This window comes from Bufo bufo, chromosome 5, assembly GCF_905171765.1.
Source record: "Bufo bufo chromosome 5, aBufBuf1.1, whole genome shotgun sequence".
Classification (NCBI taxonomy): Eukaryota; Metazoa; Chordata; class Amphibia; order Anura; family Bufonidae; genus Bufo; species Bufo bufo.
This window is the reverse complement of record NC_053393.1, coordinates 172,193,878-172,210,898: the sequence shown is the minus strand read 5'-3', so window position 1 is coordinate 172,210,898 and position 17,021 is coordinate 172,193,878. Positions and strand designations below refer to the sequence as shown.

The 17,021-nt window shown below is 40.6% G+C and overlaps 1 protein-coding gene across 1 annotated transcript in view; it reads right to left on the bottom strand.

The window, feature by feature from the left end:
* Positions 1-17,021, bottom strand: part of PTPRM (protein tyrosine phosphatase receptor type M) — an 855,321-nt gene that overhangs the window by 661,332 nt on the left and 176,968 nt on the right.

The window sequence follows — 17,021 nt, the reverse complement described above, 5'->3', positions numbered from 1 at the left end:
CTATGGGCAGCATAACGGATCCGACCTTCCGTCTTAAGGATTCAGTTATTTTCCGTTATAACCATGTTATAAAGCTATAACGGAATCCAGAACGCACATGTGAACCCACCCTTATGGACTTTAAAAGTACAAACTATTATCATGTCTGTAGGTTCCCTTTTAACTATATTCAATTTCCTGCATTTTACCCAATGTAATAATACATAGATTTATACACATGCAGTACATAACATCTATTGATATTGTCATTTCCTTTACAGACATTTAGAGTCTCTCACAAAAACTTTTCACATTTTAGCTTTTCATACAACTTTCTCTCTTGGTCATTCCCTGCGTGCCTGTATTCCCTGTTTTTCCATTAAAGAAAAACTTGAGAACATAGGAAATACAGGAAGCGTGTGACATTCAGAATTATTTGTATTACTGTAATCTCTTCCCTTGATGACGATGATCTTTCCAAGGCTCAATAAAAATAAATTATTGACCAAATAGCTCCTTGTCCTCTATGAGGACTCATGCACACGACCTTATGGCTTTTTCAGTGTTTTGCGGTCTGTTTTTTACGGCTCCGTTGCTCCATTTTTTGTTTTACATTGTGTTTCCGTTTCCTTTCCGTTTTTCCCTATGCCATATACATTATGCAGTAATTACATAGAAAAAATTGGGCTGGGCATAACATTTTCAATAGATGGTTCCGCAAAAACCTAACGGATACGGAAGACATACAGATGCATTTTCGTATGTGTTCCATTTTTTTTGCGGACCCATTGACTTGAATGGAGCAAAGCACCGTGATTTGCGGACAAGAATAGGACATGTTCTATCTTTTCCTGGTACGGAAATACTGAAATACTGAAATGGAATGCACACAGAGACACTTCAGTTTTTTTTTTTTTTTGCTGAACGCAAAATACTGTCGTGTGCATCAGCCCTTAATCTGAGGTGTACATCGAAGTGCGGGAGCAATGGGCCCCGATGTCTGATGGGAATGCATGCCATCACACTGCCAACCACCTCGAACACCAACTCCTTTCCTTGATTTTGGGGCCAATACCCCACACTTGCTTATTTGCTGAAGGGGATCCCTGCAGGTTCTGACCACCCATAAATAAAGAATGTAGTCAACGGACATGGACCCTGTTTTCAAAGGCCCATACATGCTTGATTTTAATATTTTTTTTAAACTTGATTTCCCTTGGCACATGGATGTCAATGCTTCAGTTCTTACATATAATATCAAGAAAGCATGTCAGTAAATTGTTTGCCTCCCTTAATTTCAAGGTATGTTAGGTTCACATTCTTAAATAGTGACTTGCAAACAACAGTACAGGTGACTATAAGAAACGTTATAATATATCGTATCACAGAACAATGCTTGCTTGTCCATCTAGCATGTAATTTGATCATTAGTTTGGCAGCTGGGAGAAAGAAGGATTTTATTCTGAAAAGTTATATTACAAAGTTTCTTACACAGACCTGTACTACTGATTTATGCATTATTTGGGACCATTTAAGCTTCACAATTACCTCTATAGTTCAATGTTTTATTTAAGAAAGTTTAACCTTTGGTAGAGTTATTGTCTGCATTTGCTCATCAGAGACTGCAGACTAAGTTAACCATTAAAAACTTTCTTCCTTCAATTTAGTTTAGGCAGTAAAAAAGAGATTATGTTTCTACGGCAGCTGGGTTGGTCATGCTTTACTTCTTTTTAAATAAATTATAAAGCTGTAAGGAAAAGCTACGATTATATCAGTAAATTGAATTAAAACTGTCTCAACCTTGGAAAATGGCTTTACAGTACACTAACCAAATAATGGTAGATACCTGTAAGTGCATGTGTAACACATGTCAAGAGTAGCTACACAGAATGTAATCTTTCATTGTCTGTTTCATTTTATTGAATCGTTGGGGAGGTAATACATAATTCACAGTGACTTTTATAAATTTCATATAATATGTGGATACTGTGAATGATTGTGCAAATTCGCATCATAGCGACTTTTGATGCAGCGAATGAAGTGGTGCGGGACATTCTGCATAAACACTGGGGTATTCTCCGGATGGACACTGATATGGGCCATCTGGTTGGGGACACCCCAATAATCACGTTTCGCAGGGGTCACAACCTGAAAGATCGGCTTGTCCATAGTTTCTTTCAGGCACCTTGCCAAGGCATGTGGTTAGAGTACTCTGCAACTGTGTCGCATGTGACTCAATTAAGTTGGGACATACATTCACGAGCAGGACAACCTCCAAGTCCTACGGCATAAAGACTTTTATTAATTGCAAATCTTGTGTGTGCGGATTGCAATATGTTGGTAAGACCATCCGCGAGTTCCGCCATAGGATTGGAGAACATCTGAATGATGTCTGAAGAAATGCGGATACGTCAACTGCACATCACATTAACATGCACCATTCGGGCAATGTGCGCACAATCTTGTTCCAGGGCATAGAGATTGTCAAACCTTTCCCAAGAGGAGGTAATTTAGATCAATGAGTCCTACAAAAAAGAGGCCCAATGAACCTTTAGACTGGGCACTGTTTGCCCTCAAGGACTTAATGATCACATTTTATATGTCTGCTTCATTGATTAAATATGGTAAAGAGAGATGTAGACACCTGTCCAATGGCAGTGTTTTATGGTGGTTACCTGTATCTCCCAGTGCATGCTTTTCCATCCTTTTTACACCTCGAGGATACCCAGGAAGATGATGATTTGGATATCTAGTTCCCTGACTTTGCGGCATTTGAGCATCCCTAGGTTGGGACGTATCAGTTACGACTGGGGTTAATATCCATCTTAAATTGCGTACTACATTACTCTGGATTGTAATTTTCTCCTGGTTGCTATATATATACAGTCAGGTCCATAAATATTGGGACGTTGACACAATTCTAACATTTTTGGCTCTATACACCACCACAATGGATTTGAAATGAAACGAACAAGAGGTGCTTTAACTGCAGACTGTCAGCTTTAATTTGAGGGTATTTACATCCAAATCAGGTGAACGGTGTAGGAATTACAACAGTTTGCATATGTGCCTCCCACTTGTTAAGGTCCCAAAAGTAATGGGACAATTGGCTTCTCAGCTGTTCCATGGCCAGGTGTGTGTTATTCCCTCATTATCCCTATTACAATGAGCAGATAAAAGGTCCAGAGTTCATTTCAAGTGTGCTATTTGCATTTGGAATCTGTTGCTGCCAACTCTCAAGATGAGATCCAAAGAGCTGTCACTATCAGTGAAGCAAGCCATCATTAGGCTGAGAAAACACAACAAACCCATCAGAGAGATAGCAAAAACATTAGGCGTGGCAAAAACAACTGTTTGGAACATTCTTAAAAAGAAGGAACGCACCGGTGAGCTCAGCCACACCAAAAGACCTGGAAGACCACAGAAAACAACTGTGGTAGATGACCAAAGAATTCTTTCCCTGGTGAAGAAAACACCCTTCAAAACAGTTGGCCAGATCAAGAACACTCTCCAGGAGGTAGGTGTATGTGTGTCAAAGTCAAGAATCAAGAGAAAACTTCACCAGAGTGAATACAGAGGGTTCACCACAAGATGTAAACCATTGGTGAGCCTCAAAAACAAGAAGGCCAGATTAGAGTTTACCAAACGACATCTAAAAAAGCCTTCACAGTTCTGGAATAACATTCTATGGACAGATGAGACCAAGATCAACTTGTACCAGAGTGATGGGAAGAGAAGAGTATGGAGAAGGAAAGGAACTGCTCATGATCCTAAGCATACCACCTCATCAGTGAAGCATGGTGGTAGTAGTGTCATGGCGTGGGCATGTATGGCTACCAATGGAACTGGTTCTCTTGTATTTATTGATAATGTAACTGCTGACAAAAGCAGCAGGATGAATTCTGAAGTGTTTCGGGCAATATTATCTGCTCATATTCAGTCAAATGCTTCAGAACTCATTGGACGGCGCTTCACAGTGCAGATGGACAATGACCCAAAGCATACTGCAAAAGCAACCAAAGAGTTTTTTAAGGGAAAGAAGTGGAATGTTATGCAATGGCCAAGTCAATCACCTGACCTGAATCCGATTGAGCATGCATTTCACTTGCTGAAGACAAAACTGAAGGGAAAATGCCCCACGAACAAGCAGGAACTGAAGACAGTTGCAGTAGAGGCCTGGCAGAGCATCACCAGGGATGAAACCTAGCGTCTGGTGATGTCTATGCGTTCCAGACTTCAGGCTGTATTTGACTGCAAAGGATTTGCAACCAAGTATTAAAAAGTTAAAGTTTGATTTATGATTATTATTCTGTCCCATTACTTTTGGTCCCTTAACAAGTGGGAGGCACATATGAAAACTGTTGTAATTCCTACACCGTTCACCTGATTTGGATGTAAATACCCTCAAATTAAAGCTGACAGTCTGCAGTTAAAGCCCATCTTGTTTGTTTCATTTCAAATCCATTGTGGTGGTGTATAGAGCCAAAAATGTTAGAATTGTGTTGATGTCCCAATATTTATGGACCTAAATGTATATGTATATATATATATATATATATATATATATATATATACACAGTACAGACCAAAAGTTTGGACACACCCTCTCATTCAAAGAGTTTTCTTTATTTTCATGACTATGAAAATTGTAGATTCTCACTGAAGGCATCAAAACTATGAATTAACACATGTGGAATTATATACATAACAAACAAGTGTGAAACAACTGAAAATATGTCATATTCTAGGTTCTTCAAAGTAGCCACCTTTTGTTTCACACTTGTTTGTTATGTATATAATTCCACATGTGTTAATTCATAGTTTTGATGATTTCATAGTCATGAAAATAAAGAAAACTCTTTGAATGAGAAGGTGTGTCCAAACTTTTGGTCTGTACTGTATATATATATATATATATATATATATATATATATATATAAATAAAAACCCACATTAATGTATGTTATATGTTTACAGTATGTTTTACCATCCAGTTAAGCATTGGCCTCTGCCTTTTGCCTTGCTTTCCTATTGTTCCTGTGCAGGATAACTACTACATCATCTTTGAGTTATCAATACGTGCCATAAGTATTTCTCTCTCTATTTACCTATTGTTTGTCAGGGGCAGGCAACTCATCTTGTGTGGCCACTCAGTGCTAGGGAGTAAATGAGCGGTAGCCCCGCCTCTCCATCATCTGATTTGACGCACGTTGCCCTAGCTCCTCCCAGGGGTAAGAGGAATAAAAAAGAAGAGGGGATTAGTCACAGACCCTTTTAGATGTAAAGAGTCTGGGATATCCAGGCAGGGCGCCAAAGGGAAGGTCCGTCAATATAAAGTGTAAAATTCCGGGTATATTTAATTACTGGAGAGGTGGTAGGCTGCCACAGGTATACTGTCCAGCTAGGAGTTAACCTAAAGTGGACAGTATACCTAAAGTCTTTTTTTCTCATTTTTTTTTTCTTTTTTTTCTCTTTTGTGCTCCTCCCAGGGGGCCGTCTTCCCACTTTATAAACCGGCGGTTTAGGCGGCTGCTTCACGGCCACATGAGCGCCAGACACGCTGCTATATACCTTCAGTGTGGCAGCGTTTTCTCAGCTGTACTACCAAATAATTACTACTAGCTCCTGATGACTCACATTTGAAGAAACACATCGAGCCAGACATAGAAACATAGAATGTGTCGGCAGATAAGAACCATTTGGCCCATCTAGTCTGCCCAATATATCTGAATACTATGGATAGCCCCTGGCCCTATCTTATATGAAGGATAGCCATATGCCTATCCCATGCACGCTTAAACCCCTTCACTGTATTTGCAGCTACCACTTCTGCAGGAAGGCTATTCCATGCATCCACTACTCTCTCAGTAAAGTAATACTTCCTTATATTACTTTTAAACCTTTGCCCCTCTAATTTAAAACTGTGTCCTCTTGTGGTAGTTTTTCTTCTTTTAAATATGCTCTCCTCCTTTACCGAGTTGATTCCCTTTATGTATTTAAAAGTTTCTATCATATCCCCTCTGTCTCTTCTTTCTTCCAAGCTATACATGTTAAGGTCCTTTAACCTTTCCTGGTAAGTTTTATCCTGCAATCCATGTACTAGTTTAGTAGCTCTTCTCTGAACTCTCTCTAAAGTATCTATATCCTTCTGGAGATATGGCCTCCAGTACTGCGCACAATACTCCAAGTGAGGTCTCACCAGTGTTCTGTACAGCGGCATAAGCACTTCAGTCTTTCTACTGCTTATACCTCTCCCTATACATCCAAGCATTCTGCTGGCATTTCGTGCTGCCCTATTACATTGTATTACGCATAGCTGAGGAGTTTTAGGAAGGCAGGTTGTTGTTCAACTTTATCATTAGGGCAACTTATTGTTAGGCACCATAACTCTGGTGACCACTATACCCCGATAGGGTTGACAGTTTTGAGACTAGCATCGGAGGGCTGACTTGCATTTTATATCACTTAACACAGACTTTTATTGAACATCTTTTAAAAAATAAAGAAGTCTAGGTGTGAATATCTGTAGATGGGAGGAAGCTGCATAATTCAGTTTTACACATTAATGGACAGGTTTAACTCAATGATAAAGCAATGGGCTGACTCAGTTACAGTATCTCACAAAAGTGAGTACACCCCTCACATTTTTGTAAATATTTTATTATATCTTTTCATGCGACAAGACTGAAGATATGACCCTTTGATACAAAGTATTCAGTGTACAGCCTGTATAAGTGTAAATTTGGTGTAAAATAACTCAACACACAGCCATTAATTTCTAAACTGCAGGCAACAAAAGTGAGTACACCCCTAAGTGAAAATGGCCAAACTGTGCCTAAAGTGTCAATATTTTATGTGGCCAACATTATTTTCCAAGACTGCCTTAACTCTCTTGGGCATTTAAATAACTTGAGCTTCACAGGTTGCCACTGGAATCCTTTTCCACTCATAAAGTGTCATACCTTCAGTGTTGTCCCATGAAATAATAAAATTGTTACAAAAATGTGAGGGGTGTACTCACTTTTGTGAGATACTTTATGTGCTGGCACTGCATCCCAACTTGTGCCAAGTGTTTTTGTACTTCTTGCTCAGTATCAGCCACTATAATAATCATTATTCCTATGAATTATCCATACAAATATATTGGTACAGGTAAACTAAGGGAGATCTGTAGAATGTCAAGAAATCACAAGCAGAGGATCAAAAATAGATTTCAGCTTCCACTTGTTAATATCACTCTTATAAAGAAGGCATATTCTTTCTGTAAGCATGTCGCCACAGAAAAGGCATGGCAGACCTCTTTGAAACCTATAAATAAAATATAGAAATGCAATTTTCCAACAGATGAAGGTTAAGAATGTCTTATAAGATATGAAATGTGACGAAAGAAATTTCAAAAGAACGGTTCACAAGTTGACTGCTGATTTGTGACGAAGCTTCTTGATAACACAAATGGCAGTGAAAAAGTTTATACGGCTTCAGAAAATAAAAGTTCAAAGAAGCACAGACTGCAAGTAAGATGAAATAAAGAAGGATATTTGTAAAGAGTGTGCAGTCCAGGGTATGGCATTGGCAGATGTCATAAGTGCGGATTCTCAATCAGCAGCCTGAATGAAATTCATATTTCCCTATTGGTGTCTCTGAACATCAAGCTGAATCAATCTATAATTTTATGAGGTCATTGAAATGAAATAGAATTGACATTTTCTTTGCAATGAGAAAACACAGGGAAGCCAAGATTGCAAAATTAATTATGGCTCAGTGGATTTAGCAACTCTTATTATTAGGAAATAGGCCAAACAGTTTTATCGACAATATTATATGTCTCACTTGGGAAGGTAGAAATAAATGTGTATATATATATATACACACACACACACTATACATAACTATATATATATATATATATATATACACACACATATACATATACATATACATACACACACACACACACACACACACACACACACACATACAGTGGATATAAAAAGTCTACACACCCCTGTTAAAATGTCAGGTTTCTGTGATGTAAAAAGAATTAGACAAAGATAAATCATTTCAGAACTTTTTCCACCTTTAATGTGACCTATAAACTGTACCACTCTAATGAAAAACAAACGGAAATCTTTTAGGTAAAAGGGAAGAACAAAATATAAAAATAAAATAATATGGTTGCATAAGTGTGCACACCCTTAAACTAATACTTTGTTGGAGCACCTTTTGATTTTATTACAGCACTCAGTCTTTTTGGGTATGAGTCTATCAGCATGGCACATTTTGACTTGGCAAGATTTGCCCACTCTTCTCTGCAAAAACACTCCAAATCTGTCAGATTGTGAGGGCATCTCCTGTGCACAGCCCTCTTCAGATCACCCCACAGATTTTCAATGGGATTCAGGTCTGGGCTCTGGCTGGGCCATTTCAAAACTTTAATGTTCTTCTGGTGAAGCCATTCCTTTGTTGATTTGGATGTATGCTTTGGGTCATTGTCATGCTGAAAGATGAAGTTCCTCTTCATGTTCAGCTTTCTAGCAGAAGACTGAAGGTTTTTGTGCCAATATTGAGTGGTATTTGAAACTGTTCATAATTTCCTCTAGCTTAACTAAGGCCCCAGTTCCAGCTGAAGAAAAACAGCCCCTTGGCATGATGCTGCCACCACCATGCTTCACTGTGGGTATGGTGTTTTTTGGTGATCTGCAGTGTTGTTTTTGAGCCAAACATATCTTTTGGAATTATGGCCAAAAAGTCCAACCTTGGTTTCATCAGACCATAACACCTTTTCCCACATGCTTTTGGGAGACTTCAGACGTGTTTTTGCAAAATGTAGCCTGGCTTGGATGCTTTTCGTCTTAAGAAAAGGCTTTCGTCTTGTCACTCTACCCCATAGCCCAGACATATGAATAATAGGGGAGATTGTTGTCACATGTACCACACCTAGCACTTGCCAGATATTCCTCTTGGTAGCCTCCAGACCAGTTTTCTTCTTGTCTTTTCATAAATTTTGGAGGGAAGTCCAGTTCTTGGTAATGTCACTGTTGTGCCATATTTTCTCCACTTGATGATGTCTTCACTGTGTTCCATGGTATATCTAATGCCTTGGAAATTATTTTGTACCCTTCTCCTGACTGATACCTTTTAACAATGAGATCCCTCTGATGCTTTGGAAGCTCTCTGTGGACCATGGCTTTTCCTGTGGGATGCGACTAAGAAAATTTCAGGAAAGACCAACTAGAGCAGCTGAACTTTATTTGGGGTTAATCAGAGGCATTTTAAATGATGGCAGGTGAATGCGGACTCCTATTTAGGCCTCATGCACACGACAGTGTTTTTTCACTGTCAGTGATTTGGCTTCAGTGGTCCGTGTCCGATTTTGCTTCAGTTGTGTTTCCTTGTGTCTTCCTTTTTTTTTTCTTTTTTTTTCTGACAGGGGAAAAAAAGGAAGGTTAATGAAAAGTGTAATTTTATTGCATCAAGGTCTTGTAGAAAAAAAACGGACACGGACGCGGACACGGATGACATCCGTTTTTTTTTACGGACCCATTGACTTGAATGGGTCCGTCATCCGTTTTCCACTGACAAGAATAGGACAGGTTATATTTTTTTGACGGACTGGAATCACGGATCACGGATGCGGCGAAAAAACGGAGGACTATCAGTTTTTTTTCACAGCTTCATAGAAATGAATGGGACCTCCGCTAAACTGTGAAAAATGACGGAACGGACGCGGATGCACACAACGGTCGTGTGCATGAGGCCTTTTTAACATGATTTTGAATGTGATTGCCTAATTCTGAACACAGCTACATCCCCAGTTGTAAGAGGGTGTGCACACTTATGCAACCACATTATTATTATTATTTTGTTTTCTTCCCTTCACCTAAAATATTTCAGTTTGTATTTCAATTGAGTGGTACAGTTTATAGGTCACATTAAAGGTGGGAAAAGTTCTGAAATGATTTATCTTTGTCTCCTTTTTTTTACATCACAGAAACCTGACATTTTAACAGGGGTGTGTAGACTTTTTATATCCAGTGTACATAACAAGTCAAGCAGCAATATCAAAGCCTTCTGAACTGTAGGGCAACTGAAAAGTCACCTGATCTATTAGTAAATGTCAGCTACAATCATACCGCACTGGCTAATGCAATAATGATGTTATTGTTATGAAATAAACATAGAAAATGCACATGAAATAAAATAAAAAATAAAAAATATATATATATATATATATATATATATCCCATTTCCATTAATCTCCTCACATATATTTGTCCTATTCTATTAATTAAAACTGATAAATATATCAAACTTTCTCATCTTCAAGGAACTCAACCATGCCCCCTTCTCCTGCTCATTGGGCTATGTCTGGCTATAAGACAAATGGCTGGAGCAGAAGCCTCCATCCTCTGGCATGTAAACTAAGCTTCGCCTATCATATGTTCCCCAGCCAAAAATGGAACAGATAAGCAGGAAATTAACCAGTGTTCATTTCTACCAGATGATTTGCTTTGGGAATATGCAGAATATCCAGCAGATAACAAACAACAAGCGTATGTTTATCTACTATTCACTTGTATGATTAACTTCTAGTTTCAACTTTCCTTTAGTATTGGATACAAAGCCTGAAGTGGTGCTGTCAAACAATGTTGCCCTACATAAGGGCGACAAATAAAATGGACAGGTCTGGTAAGTTTTACTGTAAATGTACTTTATGTTCCAGTTTGGCTAATAGACCAGTTACTGTAATATGCTGCATTTACAAAGGCAACATATTTAGGTGAAATATCCTCTTTAAATTGCACCTGCGTCTGGTTGTAATGCAACTACATGGATTGTTAGAGGGTTCTCTAAAGCAGTGCTTCTCAAACTGTAAGATGGGTCTCACCATGGCTGGTAAGCGCAATCGGGGAGGTAGTTTTTACAGCGGTGATTATGAACTCCACCTTTCTACGGCTTCAGCAATCTCTGGTTTAGCAATGTAACTGACTTATGATTAGTGTTGAGTCAACTTGCGATTTGCAAGTTCGGATTTCGGGTTCTCTAAGATAACTGCAATGGATTCCGTCACCCCGGACCATAACAGAATTCTATGACAGCATGTACCACGGAAGCCTATAAGAGGCATTCTGTATTGCATTACGTCATAATCGAAGTCTATGGCCAGCATAGACTTCTATTATGATGAAATGCAATACATAATGCCTCTTATAGGCTTCCGTGGTACATGCCGTCACAGAATTCTGTTATGGTCCGTGGTATTGGAATCCATTACGGAAATCTTAGCTAACCTGAACCCGAACTTGCAAATCGCAAGTTCGCTCAACACTACTCATTATGTACTTATTTTATTTTGATTAGGGGTGCACCGAAATTTCGGCAGCCGAAAATATCGGCCGAAAATGCACCTAATCCACTTCGGCCGATATTGTTACATATCGGCCGAAAATATGGGGTGTGGGATTTGTCACCCACCATCTGCGGGCGGGCGGTTTACTTTGTCACTGCATCTTTATTTTACCTTACAATCGTGAGGCTCCAGTAACTAACAACTCTGCACGGAGAGCGGAGGCCGGCGTAACGTCACTTACTCACGTGACGCGCCTGCTCCGCCTCCTTCATTCATAAAGTGGGCGGAGCAGGTGCGTCACGTGAGTAAGTGACGTTACGCCGCCCTCCGCTCTGCCTGCAGAGTTGTTACCGGAGCGTCACGATTGTAAGGTAAAATAAAGATGCAGTGAGTGATGCTGTGAGCAGCAGGGCCGGGGCTGTTATGGGTAGGGGGATCGGTCTATGGCACTGCTATGGGGAGGGGGGATCTGTGCACTGTTATGGGGAAAGGGATCTGTGCACTGTTATGGGAAAAGGGATCTGTGCACTGTTATGCCCATAACAGTGCACATATCCCCTTTCCATAACAGTGCACAGATCCCCCTCTCCATAACAGCGCCACCCACAGATCCCCCTCTCCATAACAGCGCCACCCACAGATTACCCTCTCCATAACAGCGCCACCCACAGATCCCCCTCTCCATAACAGCGCCACCCACAGATCCCCCTCTCCATAACAGAGCCACCCACAGATCCCCCTCTCCATAACAGCGCCACCCACAGATCCCCCTCTCCATAACAGCGCCACCCACAGATCCCCCTCTCCATAACAGAGCCACCCACAGATCCCCCTCTCCATAACAGCGCCACCCACAGATTACCCTCTCCATAACAGCGCCACCCACAGATCCCCCTCTCCATAACAGAGCCACCCACAGATCCTCCTCTCCATAACAGCGCCACCCACAGATCCCCCTCTCCATAACAGCGCCACCCACAGATCCCCCTCTCCATAACAGCGCCACCCACAGATCCCCCTCTCCATAACAGCGCCACCCACAGATCCCCCTCTCCATAACAGCGCCACCCACAGATCCCCCTCTCCATAACAGCGCCACCCACAGATCCCCCTCTCCATAACAGCGCCACCCACAGATGAATTTCATTCATGAAAAAGAATTATTAATAAAATCATTAAAAAAAAAGTATTTTAAAAGTATTTGGGCAAAAAGGCAGTTTCGGTTTCGGTTTCGGTTTTCGGTCAAGGGCATCCTGAATTTTCGGTTTCGGTTTCGGACCAGAATTTTCATTTCGGTGCACCCCTAATTTTGATTTATAAATATTTAAAATTTTAGCAAGGATTTCACTACAGATAGTAAGGCCCTGGCCTTGGTCACGTGGAAGACAATCATTACTTTGGTCAGAAGAAGTGGAAAAAGTCTGAGAAGGTCTGCTGTAGAGTAAGAGTAGTCCATGTTTGAAATCACAATTTTTGTTTTCCATTGGCAATAAGCAACCATGTTACTAGAAACAAAAACTGTATAGTTTTGATATGATTTATTATTTCAGATATGCGACTGATTTGTAACACAGTAACATAGTATATAAGGCCAAAAAAAGACATCTGTCCATCCGGTTCAGCCTGTTTTCCTGCAAGTTGATGGATGCTAGAAAAACTGTAGAAACGGATGGAAGGAAGATGTATAATAGGACTGATATACAGTAACACAAGCATTGGTGCATCACTGAGAAAAGATGAAAGTTACAGATGAGCAGCTCGTGAGAGGCAACACTTAATCCTCCTGATACTAAAAAGAGGATAGAGGTTTTGGGTAAGAAATAATAACAAGCTGAAGTTATTTGCAGGATCCAGAATCCACGTTTCAATTATCTATTCTACTGTACTCTGCAGTGATTGCTCTGCTTTACATAATCTCCACACTTGACATTTGTATCATACTCTATTATGTTCTTTGCTGTTTTAATAAATGTATTGTAGATTTAAACTAGATCTGCTGACAAACCCACTAAAACCTCTGCCAGTTCTCAGGCCACAAGTTGAGTGTCACGAGTGCATGTGAAGAGACAGCTAAGTACTGTCTACCCTGCTGATGCTCCGACAAGTGTGATTAGGACAACTATCTGCGCGAGTCTTTGACATCCAGACACATATTCATTGGTGCGATTTTCTTAAGAGAACTGCAAGTGCTACATAAATGATACCACTTCTCAGTGTCTTCCAAACTCTGAGCTAAAGATAAAGTGCAAAATATATCTGTCTGTTCCTGCAAATAAAAGCCTGCTTTACCCTATTGTGTTAACGTTGAACAGATTATACTAAGGTTACATTAGAAATTATTATAAAATAATGTTTGGTTGTTTTTTTGCCAAGTATGTAATACGGTACAGTACTATACCTCTCAAACATTTAAAGGGGCTTTCCTGGAAGTTGACCTATATTCAGGATAGTTCATCAATATCAGATCAGTAGAGGTCTCACTCCCTGGAACCCAAGATAATATTAAAAAAATACCTATCAATGTCTCTGTCTCATACTTAAAGGGGTTGTTCCCCTCTGGGGGCCTTTCCGGCAGACACCCCAGCGTGGTGAAGAGAATCATATTTATCTTATCCCCACCACTGTGTTCAGGCTCCTTCACTCCCCCCACCAGCGCTCCAGATCTCAAGACTTCCTGTGTGAAAATCTGGTTTGACGAGGGTCATGTGGCCACTTCAGCAAATGACTGGCCATGGTGCTGATGTGCTTGCAATCATAGGACACTTCAACGCTGTGGCCAGTCATTGGCTGCAGAGGCCACGTGACCAAAAATTAATGCAGTGAGATCTGTAGCGGTCGATAGGAGAGTGATGGATCTGGAACCGAGTGGCGGGGATGAAGTATGACTTCTTCCACTGGTCTGGCCATGATGTGGGTTCTGCCCGAAAGGCCCCTGAGGGTGAACAACCCCTTTAAGCCATTTAATTCTGCAATCTCTGCAGCCAAACTACCAGTTCATTTTTCACCACACAGATTTACACATAAAAATTAGCATTAGTGTTTGTTGAACTGATAACCATGAAAACTGATGACAATGAAATTGGCAAAAGTTTACCAAAAAAAAAATTGTATATTGGAATACAGGGGTATTGTGAAGATTAGGTATGAGCAAATCGACTTCGGATGTTTCATCTGAAGTTGATTCGCTCATCCCTAGTGAAGATCTAAGCACTTGCATGCATGCAAAAATGTCATATCTTCAGAAATATCACTATACACAGTTTATAACATAATGAACATTTATAAACTCCATCCTTCCAGATTTTTTTTATTTATTTTTTTCGATTAGTTTGCTAACGCTAACCCAGAAAAAATTCTGTAGAATTCCATCAAAAGCCATTTAGAATGTAAATGGATATCTGAAGCTCTAAAATGAAGCCATCTTTAAACTGGAGCAAGTTTCTTCTATAAATTAGAATGAATTCTATTATAACTCTGTGAATCAAAGGTCTACTACTTTGCAAACTGTTATAAAGTAGTTCAGGAGACTTCATACAATCCAATTAAAAGTCTGTATAATAGGAGTCATATGGGGAGAATAATTGTCATCTTTGTTGCACGTTTCATTTTGATTTGTATGTCCCATGGTTTAATATTTCTCTGCCCCAATTACCTGGGCGCAGTAAGTAGCTTTTGTTAACCTTCCTGCATATGCCCTTACTCTTGCTCTCCTGCTATTTCCACCATATTATGCAGTTGATTTTCTTCATTTAATGTCTATATTTTTCTTCGATATATGAAGCCGTTACAAGCTGGACCTTTATAGAAGGTAGGTGCTGTATTAAAGTATTTTTTACCTGTGTAGTTTAACTTTTCAGCAGGATAAATTACTTAATGTTCTGTAATTAATGAACAATATAATCAGACTATTATAAAATAGGTTAAAACCTGTTATAAAAGTGAATGGTCATCCAGGGGTTTACAGCTTTCATTGCATAGATGGTTCAGGCACGTGGCATTACAATCAGACTCGGACTGCATGGGATTCCTCGGTAGGCCCCCAGTCTCCTGCGCCCGGAGATAAGACAGAGGAGTAATTATTTCTCTTGTTTCTCAAAAAAGATAATTATTGTAGCCACTAGGTGGCAGTATTATACAGTGAAGCAGCTATCTACTGGTGTAAATTGTACAGGAAGCCCTGCAGTATCTTCTAAACTTCCCGGGCTGCTGACAGTGAAGGAGGAGAGAACATGTGTGGCCATCCTCCTGCCCTCCCTGCTGTCAAAAAACGGTGGTTACTGGAGAGAAGCACTCCTCTGCGGTGCTGGGCTGATTTCTCAGGTGTGTGACAATAGTGAGCTGTAAGAGACTATAAGGGGGAAATAGGGGATTTGTTTATAGTAGACTCAGATCTGTGTATGTGTGCTGCTTTCTGCAGAGTTCAGGGTGGCATTGGGGTAACTCTGCCCTAGGTCCCCCAATGCCTCTGCTTTAGGTGAATCCCCATTAGTGCCACAGCTCCAGATGCCCCCCAATGCCCCCACTCTAAATGCACCCCTAATATTGCCTCTTCTCCAGTTGCCCCCTAATACATCTGCTCCAGGATCACCACTATTACCCTGCCTCAGGCAACCCTAATGCCTCTGCTTTAGGTGCACCCCCATAAATGCCTCAGCTCCGGATGCCCCCACTCTAAATGTACTGCTAATATTGCCTCTTCTCCAGTTACCCCTGCTCCAGGATCCCCACTATTAACCTGCCTCAGGTGACCCTAATGGCTCTGTTTCAGTTATGACCCTCCATTTGTGCCCTTTGCTCAAGTTGCTCTTCTAGCACCTTTGCTTGGGCTTTGTTAAAGGTTATGACCTGCAAAGGGAGTTGGACTTATGACTGAAAAATTCAGCACAGTGCGTCACATTCTCCAGTATTGACGCGAATGGTTTACATGGTGGTACTGATGATATTCCGTATTAACAGGCATCACTGCTGCCATGTAAAGAAATACTGGTGGTGAAGTGGTGGAGGATTTAAAGGGGTTGTCCAGGTTTTCAAGTTATCCTCTCCACACCAAAGGGCATAACTATATGATTAGTGGGGTCCGATTCTGCAACCCCCACTGATCCCAGGAACAGGTCCTGTTCCCCCTTTTTGATGGTGTGGTAGGCTACACATATGCCCTGCTTCTCCATTTATTCTCTTTGGGACCACTGGAAATAGCCAGCGCTGTACTCCGCTATCTCCAGTGACCCCATAGAGAATTGATGGAGAGGCAGGGCATATGCTCGACCTGCCATTCAATCAAGAAGGGGGATCAGTGGGGGCTCCAGCGTTCAGACCCCAACAGATCACTTAGTTATCCCCGATCCTGTGGATAGAGGATAACTAGAAAAGTGGATACAGGTCCTTTAACAGGCGAACATTTCTATTTAGTTTGACACATATTTTGGGCCAGATTTTTAATTTTTATTTTATTTAATTTTTTTACACCCAAAGAAAACCTTTAAGGATAGGGAATGTGAAAAGGTCCAACAGCTAGACACGACAGGTGATAAATGTCTGATTGATGGGGGTCTGACTGCTGGGACCCCCATGATCAAGGGAACGTGGTTTTAAGACGATTGTGTACATAGATTGGTGGTAATGTAATTGAATGTCTCAGGACCCCTTTTTTCATGATCAGTGGGTGTTCCAGCAGTCAGACCCCAGCAATCTG